The 8,949-nt window shown below is 36.8% G+C and overlaps 1 pseudogene; it reads left to right on the top strand.

The window, feature by feature from the left end:
- Window positions 1-1,351: 1,351 nt before the first annotated feature.
- On the top strand, window positions 1,352-4,264 carry LOC128284264 (uncharacterized; annotated as a pseudogene).
- Window positions 4,265-8,949: the final 4,685 nt, after the last annotated feature.

Below are 8,949 nucleotides of genomic sequence, written 5' to 3'. Positions count from 1 at the left end.
GCAGAGGAGGACATCATAGCAGCCGTCACCAGTAAAGCTCCTTATGTAGAGACGAATGAGGAGGCTATCGAGTGTTCTTTTCGCTCCTTAGAAATTGTTAATGCTACCTTCATTGCAGAGGGAAGTGAGGTGCCGGCTCCCAAAATGTCTAGAGCAGCAAGGATGGCCCTGCAAATAATGATGAGGAAGGGAGCATTGCCAGGAAAAGGATTAGGAAAACAGTTACAAGGTGGGATTCAAATCCCAAAATTGATGGAGAAGAAGGACCGTTTTGGTTTGGGTTTTAAGCCAGACCATAAACACAAGAGACAAGAAATGGAAAAGCGTCAAGCAAGATGGAAGGCGCGTTTGAACGGAAGAGAAATAGAGTGGGAACTGATGACATTCCCACATATATCCAAAACCTTTAAGTCAGGAGGGTTGCTGGTAGAAGAGAGTCATCAAATAAATGTTGTACATAGTGAGTAGTTGGGACAGGAAAACCTTGGGGGTATTCGCCCTTACGAACCGGGGAGTTCTCTAAATAATTGGACTGCGGAGGATCTTCCTGTAGTCTTTACAAATTTTTCAGAGTAATTCTCGAAACATGTCTATTACTCTAGAGCCCAGGATTAGTAAGATTACATTTGTGAAAATAGGCTTATGTTCGTCTATTATTTTTCAAATAAAACATAACTTTTATCAATTTGAACGAGTATTGTTTTACTTTTATCAACCAATATTCCTTTAAATTCTAACAACTCTTATTCTTTTATTCATAACACATAAATGATCATTCTTAAATTCATTCATTCTTTGTATATTCTTTCATACCCCTCACAGGTCTCTAGATATCAATGATATGAGCACTAATACTGCCGTTCCTGATTTCTCTTGTGAGCAAGACATGTGTCTAGAGGAGCCTCAGGATTTTGAAGATATCCAAGATTGCGACGTATCTCTCGATCTATTAAGAATGGTGAAGCAGGAGGAGAAACAAATCATGCCACATGAAAAGGAGGCAATAGAAAATATAGCCCTAGAGGAGGGGAAGATGGTGAAAATTGGAATACTGATCGCTAATGACACAAGGCATAATTTGATTGAGTTGCTTCAAGAATTCAAGGATATCTTTGCATGGTCTTATCAGGATATGCCCGGATTGAGTACTGATATTGTAGTACATCGTCTTCTGATAAGACAAGAATGTAAGCCGGTCCAACAAAAGTTACGAAAGATGCGGCCAGACATCGTCCTGAAGATAAAAGATGAGGTTACGAAGCAGTCTGATGCAGGATTTTTGCAGGAAGTAAAATACTCTGAGTGGGTAGCTAATATTGTACCTGTTCCTAAGAAAGACGGGAAGGTACGAATGTGCGTTGATTACAGAGATCTAAACAAAGCAAGCCCAAAAGATAATTTTCCTCTGCCACACATCGACACTTTGGTAGACAACACAGCGGGATATTCGTTGTTCTCCTTCATGGATGGCTTCTCAGGATACAATCAAATAAAGATGCATCCAGAGGACATGGATAAAACTACTTTCATAACATTGTGGGGCACCTTTTGTTATAAAGTAATGCCGTTTGGGCTGAAGAACGCAGGGGCAACATACCAACGAGCCATGGTAAACTTGTTTCACGACATGATGCATAAGGATATTGAGATATACGTTGATGATATGATCGTCAAGTCGCGAACAGAAAAAGAACACATTGAGGTTTTGAGAAGATTGTTCTTAAGATTGAGGAAATTTCAGTTGAAGCTCAATCCAGTAAAGTGCACCTTTGGAGCTAGATCAGGGAAGTTATTAGGCTTTGTAGTCAGTGAAAAGGGAATTGAAGTTGACTCAGACAAGGTCAGAGCCATACGAGAGTTGCCTCCGCCATGCACTCAAAAAGAAGTTCGAGGATTCCTTGGAAGGTTGAATTACATTGCTCGGTTCATTTCACAATTGACTGAGAAATGTGATCCTATCTTTTGCCTCCTCAAAAAGCACAATCAGGGTACTTGGGATGAAGAATGCCAGAATGCTTTTGAGAAAGTCAAGCAGTATTTGTTGAATGCTCCAGTGTTATCGCCACCTAGTCCAGATAAACCGTTAATACTATACTTGTCAGTATTCAGCAATTCCATGGGATGTGTGCTTGGTTAGCATGACGAGTCCGGGAAAAAGGAAAAGGCAATTTATTATCTTAGTAAGAAATTCACTGATTGTGAAATGAGATATTCGCCAATTGAAAAGTTGTACTGTGCGTTGATTTGGACCACACGGAGATTAAGACAGTATATGCTATACCATACTACTTGGCTCATCTCAAAACTAGATCCATTAAAATACATGATGGAATCAACGGCTCTAAATGGAAGAATGGTGAGATGGCAAATTTTACTTTCAGAATTCGATATAGTCTATGTGAGTCAGAAGGCTATCAAAGGAAGTGCGGTGGCAGACTTTTTGGCCAGTAGAGCTTTGGAGGATTACGAGCCATTGAATTTTGATTTTCCAAATGATGAGCTAATGTGTATAGCAGCAACTGAAGATTCTTCATGGACGCTAAATTTTGATGGGGCTTCTAATGCCATCGGAAATGGAATTGGGGCAGTTTTGGTATCCCCGAATGGCGACCATTACCCGTTCACGTGCAAGTTGGATTTTGACTGTACAAATAACATGGCTGAATACGAAGCATGCATCATGGGGCTCCAAGCAGCCATAGAAAGAGGCATAAAAACCTTAGAAGTATATGGAGATTCTGCGTTGGTAATCTATCAGCTAAGAGGCGAATGGGAGACAAGAGACCCTAAATTGATCAATTATCGAATGATAGGTTTGGGGTTGTTAAGAGAGTTTGATGACATTACCTTTAACTATCTCCCACGAGATGAGAATCAAATGGTTGATGCTTTAGCAACCTTGGCTTCAATAATTAAGGCAAACAAAGAGGGAGAGATAAGACCAATTCAAATGAGTGGCTATGAGGCCCCAGCTCATTGTTGCAACATTGAGGAAGAAGAAAAGGATGACAATCCTTGGTATCAGGATATATTGCGATACGTGAGGGATCGTAAATATCCAAAACAGGCAACTGAAAATGACAAAAGAACTCTGAAAAGGTTAGCTTGTGACTATGTTTTGGACGGGGATGTTTTGTACAAGAGAAGGAAAGACCAAGTACTTCTGAGATGTGTCGATGCTGTGGAAGCCAAGCTGATTCTAGAAGAGATTCATGAAGGTGTATGTGGTACGCATGCAAATAGGTTCACGATGGCAAGACAAATCACGAGGTTTGGCTATTATTGGGTCACTATGGAAGGGGACTGCATCAACTATGCCAAAAAATGCCATAAGTGCCAGATCTATGGGGACAAAATTCATGTGCCACCCTCAACTTTACATGTCATGACATCTCCATGGTCGTTTTCCATGTGGGGCATGGATGTCATCGGACTAATATCGCTGAAAGCTTCGAATAGACATCGGTTTATCTTCGTGGTGATTGACTACTTTACAAAATGGGTAGAGGCTGCTTCTTACGTAAACGTTACTAAGTCAGCTGTGAGTCGATTTTTGAAGAAGGAGATCATTTGTCGGTATGGAATGCCCGAGAGGATCATATCCGACAATGCATTGAATTTGAACAACAAAACGATAGCAGAGGTTTGTGACCAGTTCAAAATCAAGTATCACAACTCTTCGCCCTATCGTCCAAAGATGAATGGGGCAGTAGAGGCTGCCAATAAGAACATTAAGAAAATAGTGGGGAAGATGACTGAGACTTATAAGGATTGGCATCAAAAACTACCGTTTGCACTCTTGGCCTATCGAACATCTGTCAGAACTTCTACTGGGGCAACTCCGTTCTCGCTAGTTTACGGGATGGAAGCAGTGTTTCCTATAGAGTTAGAAATACCTTCTCTCCGAATTTTAACAGAGATAAGGTTAGATGAAGCTGAATGGGTTCAGTCCCGATATGACCAGCTAAACTTGATTGAGGAAAAGAGGCTGAAAGCTATCCGACATGGTCAGATATACCAGAAGCGTATGATGCGAGCTTATGATAAAAAGGTTCGTCCGAGGGAATTCCATGACGGGGACCTTGTGCTAAAGAAAATTCTTCCCATTTAGAAGGACTTTAGAGGAAAATGGATGCCGAATTGGAAAGGGCCATACGTCGTGAAGAAGGCTTTCTCTGGTGGTGCATTGATTTTGACAGAAATGGATGGAAAAAGCTTACCCAATCCAGTGAACTCAGACTCAGTCAAAAAGTACTTTGTCTAAAAGAGAAAAGAATCCAAGGTAAAAACCCGCAAAGGGCGCCTTGAATGTTTTGAAAAAAAAAAGTGGAGAGGCCAAGGTGAAAACCCGTAAAGAGCGCCTTGTGACCAAATGGGTTTTGAGTTGAAAACCCGAAAGGGCAGCTCAAATTTTGAAGGGCATATAGCAATATCTGACTCGGCAGAGAGTAGAATATGATGTACATTGGGGTATCAACAAAGTACTTTGGATCTTTTAAACACATGTCGAACTCAAGAAAGGCTTCATGGAATTAATGTATAGACGCTCAAGCGGCGATATTTAAGAGCATCTAATTTTTATCTTGTTTGCTATCTTTAGATTCTAATTCTTCTTAAAGATATGCTATCAGAATTATTTCCTTTGTATTCTTAACGATTCAGATCCAATTATTCTCAGAAATTTATTCATCTTCCGATATTCTTAGAGTATGTTGCATTGAAATAATAATAGATGAACTAAAATATTTTCACAAGCGAAGTTTTACACATTACTTTGGAATTTCTAGATAATACAAGAAACTAAAATAGGACAATTGTTCGAGAAATTCACGTAAGTAAGGGATGAAGGAACTCAAGGAATTTCTTTCTTCCAGTCCAAAAGGAAATGGATAGAACCAATGACTCAATTCTTACAGACATCTTCAGTAGATTGTAGCATTGGAAGAAAGCCTACAAGTTGAATAAGAATGAAATTTTGAGAAAAGAAAAGACAAATGAAGGAATGAATGGTGACGCCTAAGATAGGGGTCATATTCACAGTACTTTGCATCATAACATGTTTAATTAGGGACATTCGACTCACTTTGAACATAACATCCTAATTACTAGCCATAATCATTCAACAGGTTATCAAAGACGGCGTAGTAGGCCGCGGTATAGCAGATCTAGACTTTAGACATTTATGAAGCAGATCCAAGATGATTTGGTATTCTTGTGTTTACAAGAAACAAATCGAGGACGTTGCAGATTTGACTCTCAAACGTTCTCCAAAAAAAATAGCAGATCTAGACTTCAGACGTTTATGAAGCAGATCCAAGATGATTTGGTATTCTTGTGTTTACAAGAAACAAATCGAGGACGTTGCAGATTTGACTCTCAAACGTTCTCAAAAAAATAGCAGATCTAGACTTCAGACTTTTATGCTGAAGCAGATCCAAGATGATTTGGTATTCTTGTGTTTACAAGAAACAAATCGAGGACATAGTAGATTTGACTCTCAGATGTTCTCAGATATAGCAGATCTAGACTTCAGACGTTTATACTGAAGCAGATCCAAGATGATTTGGTATTCTTGTGCTTACAAGGGACAAATCGAGGACATTATAGATATGACTCTCAAATGTTCTCAAACAGACTCAAGATGATTTGGTATTCTTGTGCTTACAAGGAACAAATCGAGGACATTGCAGATATGACTCTCAAATGTTCTCAAACAGACTCAAGATGATTTGGCATCCTTGTGCTTACAAGGAACAAATCGAGGACATTGCAGATATGACTCTCAAATGTTCTCAAACAGACTCAAGATGGTTTGGCATCCTTGTGCTTACACGGAACAAATCGAGGACATTGCAGATATGACTCTCAAATGTTCTCAAACGGACTCAAGATGGTTTGGCATCCTTGTGCTTACAAGGAACAAATCGAGGACATTGCAGATATGACTCTCAAATGTTCTCAAAATAGTCATCAAGTTGAATTCCATTAAAGCCGGTCAAATTGGGTCTTTCTAAGTCTTTGCTTGATTCCTGTTACACAGCAATAAGCAAAGAGGGGCAGCTGTAGTAACCCAAATTTGACCGGGCTTTGAAACCCAAAACCAAAATAAATAACAAATGTTTAATTTAAACAGTCCATAAAAGTTGTTTACAAAGCCCAAATGCACAGACCTAACAGACCCGTTACACTCAACAGGCCCACTGTTACTATCCAAAGTCCTAAAGCAAACCCGTAGCCCAAATGTACAGACCCAGACCCTTGGAGGCCCAAAGCTTTGAAAGCATTCGGCTAGGGTTGGAAACCCTAGCCCTCTCTTCACGCCGCAAGCACATGAGGAGTCAAACTTCTTCAAATCTTGTCGTTTCAATTACCCTTCGTCGACACCGTGATTCCAGGCCCCAAGTCACGCCAAGATCAACGCCACCAGTGGACCATTGTCGAGCCTTTGCCACTGCCGGATTTTTCGCGAACACCTGCAAGGAAAGAAGAAGAACCACAGCAGCAAGCAAAGCAAATATGGCAAGATATAAAAAGATTTCTTTCCTAAATTTTTGTAATAAATAGTGGCTATAAAAGCCCGAAGAGGACGATTGTAAAAGAGGATCGATTTCTTTAAAAGCAGAGAAATACATACTTACACATAGTTATTCAGAAAGATACAAACAGTTTCAGAAAAGGTTATTTAACCGTATATTTCTTTTCGCAGCATATATATGTTTATACTGTTCTAACAAAATCTAGCCTACAAAAATAAAAGGAAGGGATTTACCTGATAAATGACGAGTGAAAGGAGGGGTTTTTAAACCTTAGCCACCGTGTACGGTGGTCCTAGGGGTGGTGCGTGGCCGCGTGACCAGCGTGTGGCCGACGAAGGCCAGAGCTCGGAGCTCTCTCTCCTTTCTCTCTTTCAGAGAGAATTCTTAATTTTTTTTAAAAAACGATTTCAAATGATTTTAAGGCTGAGAAATTGGCTTTTATAGCCTTGACAAAACGACACCGTTTTGTAACCCCAGGATCCGCGCGTTGACCCGATTACTCGGGGAGGATCCGCGTGTTTTTGCAAAGTGGGTTAATTACCCAATCGATCCTCTCGCTATTTTTATACTTTTAATTTTGTTTCATTTATTTTGAAATTTGGCATTAACATTTTATTCTATTTCAATTAGACCCTCTTAATGATTCACATTAGTATTAGGGGAAACGGCTACGTTTTGGGAATAGGGCAATTTGCCCGATGACTCCCTTTAATTTTGCGGGTGCTTCGAATCGGGTCTTAATTCAGTTTTGGCTTTGTGAATTTACCCAATAATTTTACAAAACTTTAAATTTAGTCCTATATTTTTATTCCTATATACTTTTATAATACATCAAAATTATTAAAATGTTGTTTTTATATGTATTACTATTCTATATTATTTTCCTCAAATTATTATTATTTTTATATTATTATTATATTTTCATATATATTTATTAATTATTTATATATATTGCTTTATATCTATTATATTTATTATATACTTATATTACATTTTATTATATTTATTATATATATATGTAAATATATTTACATATATTATGCATATCACGTATCACTAGTTATATTATTTATGTTCATAATATATATATTATTTTTTAAAATATAAGCCATTATTATTAAATCATGTTTTAAATCACATTGTATACACATTTTATTATTAATTATTTATTTATTCCATATATCATTTCATTTTAAATATTGTTATAAAATCTCTTATATACTTCTAAGCCAATATATTATTATAATTATTACTCTTTATTCTTGTTATTATGTACTACAAAATATATTAAATGCTATTTTAAAATTAATATAATATGACTTGTTTTAACTATATTTTGTTAGTAATCAATCATTTTTATTAGTTCTTTTGAATATCATGTTTATTTATTCTTGATTCATGCTATATATATATATCTTTATATGCATATTGTAATATTTGCTTTATATCATTGCCACCATTTTGATTAAATGCATGAATTATTTACCTATTACAATAATATGTTATAATGCAATATAATTCCCTATGTATCATCAAAGTTTTTTTAATAAAGGCAATGCTTGATGTTTGGAAATTTCGAGAAAGTAGTGCCCTAACTTATTGGGTTGCGACTTTTCTCGTTGAGTTCGAATAATTAAGTACCCTTTTTAGTTTTTAAAGGTTTTTCAAAATTCAAGCAACTATCTTGGAATTTCAAAGCGATATGTCCTAACTTACTGGATATGGCGTTTTGTTGTTTCAAGATAGGGATTTCCAAAGGCTAACTCAATGTTAACATTTTGATATGAGTGAATTCCAATTTTTTTTTTCAAAATAAAAAATAGTTTAAAAGATGATTGCGTTTTAAAATTCCTAATTTCCGACCTTAAAGATATTTGATAATCAATTTGGTACCAATTTTTGGGCGTTACGAGTGTGCTAACCCCTTCCTTGTACGTAACCGACTCCCGAACCCGTTCTTTTTATTACGTAGACCAAAACTAATGATTTTAAAACAAGTGTTTTAAAGATGATCCAATCACACCTCAAAAGATTGGTGGCGACTCCCGTTTTCATTTTTCTTAAAGTCGATTCCCATTTTCCCAAAACTCGATTTTAAAAAGGGTCTCGACAATCCCTATCTACTCTAAATATATTTTATTGGAAGAAGACTGGTTTTACAATTAATAATATTATCATTGCAGGCTATCTACCTTAAAAAATATTTGATAATCTATCTAAATTGTAAGTACTAAACTTGAAAAACAATAAAATTTAAGATAGAATTCCAAATAATTTAATCAAGTGCATGTGAATTTTACATAGTTGAATGCCTTCTTTATATTTTCCTTTATGCCAAGAAATGATTTATCTTATTTATTGCAGGTCCTATTCATTTCTCAATCTTCAGCATTTCTTCAATGTAACAAATTGT

The sequence above is a fragment of the Gossypium arboreum genome, chromosome 11 (genome assembly GCF_025698485.1).
Source record: "Gossypium arboreum isolate Shixiya-1 chromosome 11, ASM2569848v2, whole genome shotgun sequence".
NCBI lineage: Eukaryota > Viridiplantae > Streptophyta > Magnoliopsida > Malvales > Malvaceae > Gossypium > Gossypium arboreum.
Note: the sequence above shows the minus strand (reverse complement) of the source record. Positions and strands in the feature narration are given on the sequence as shown.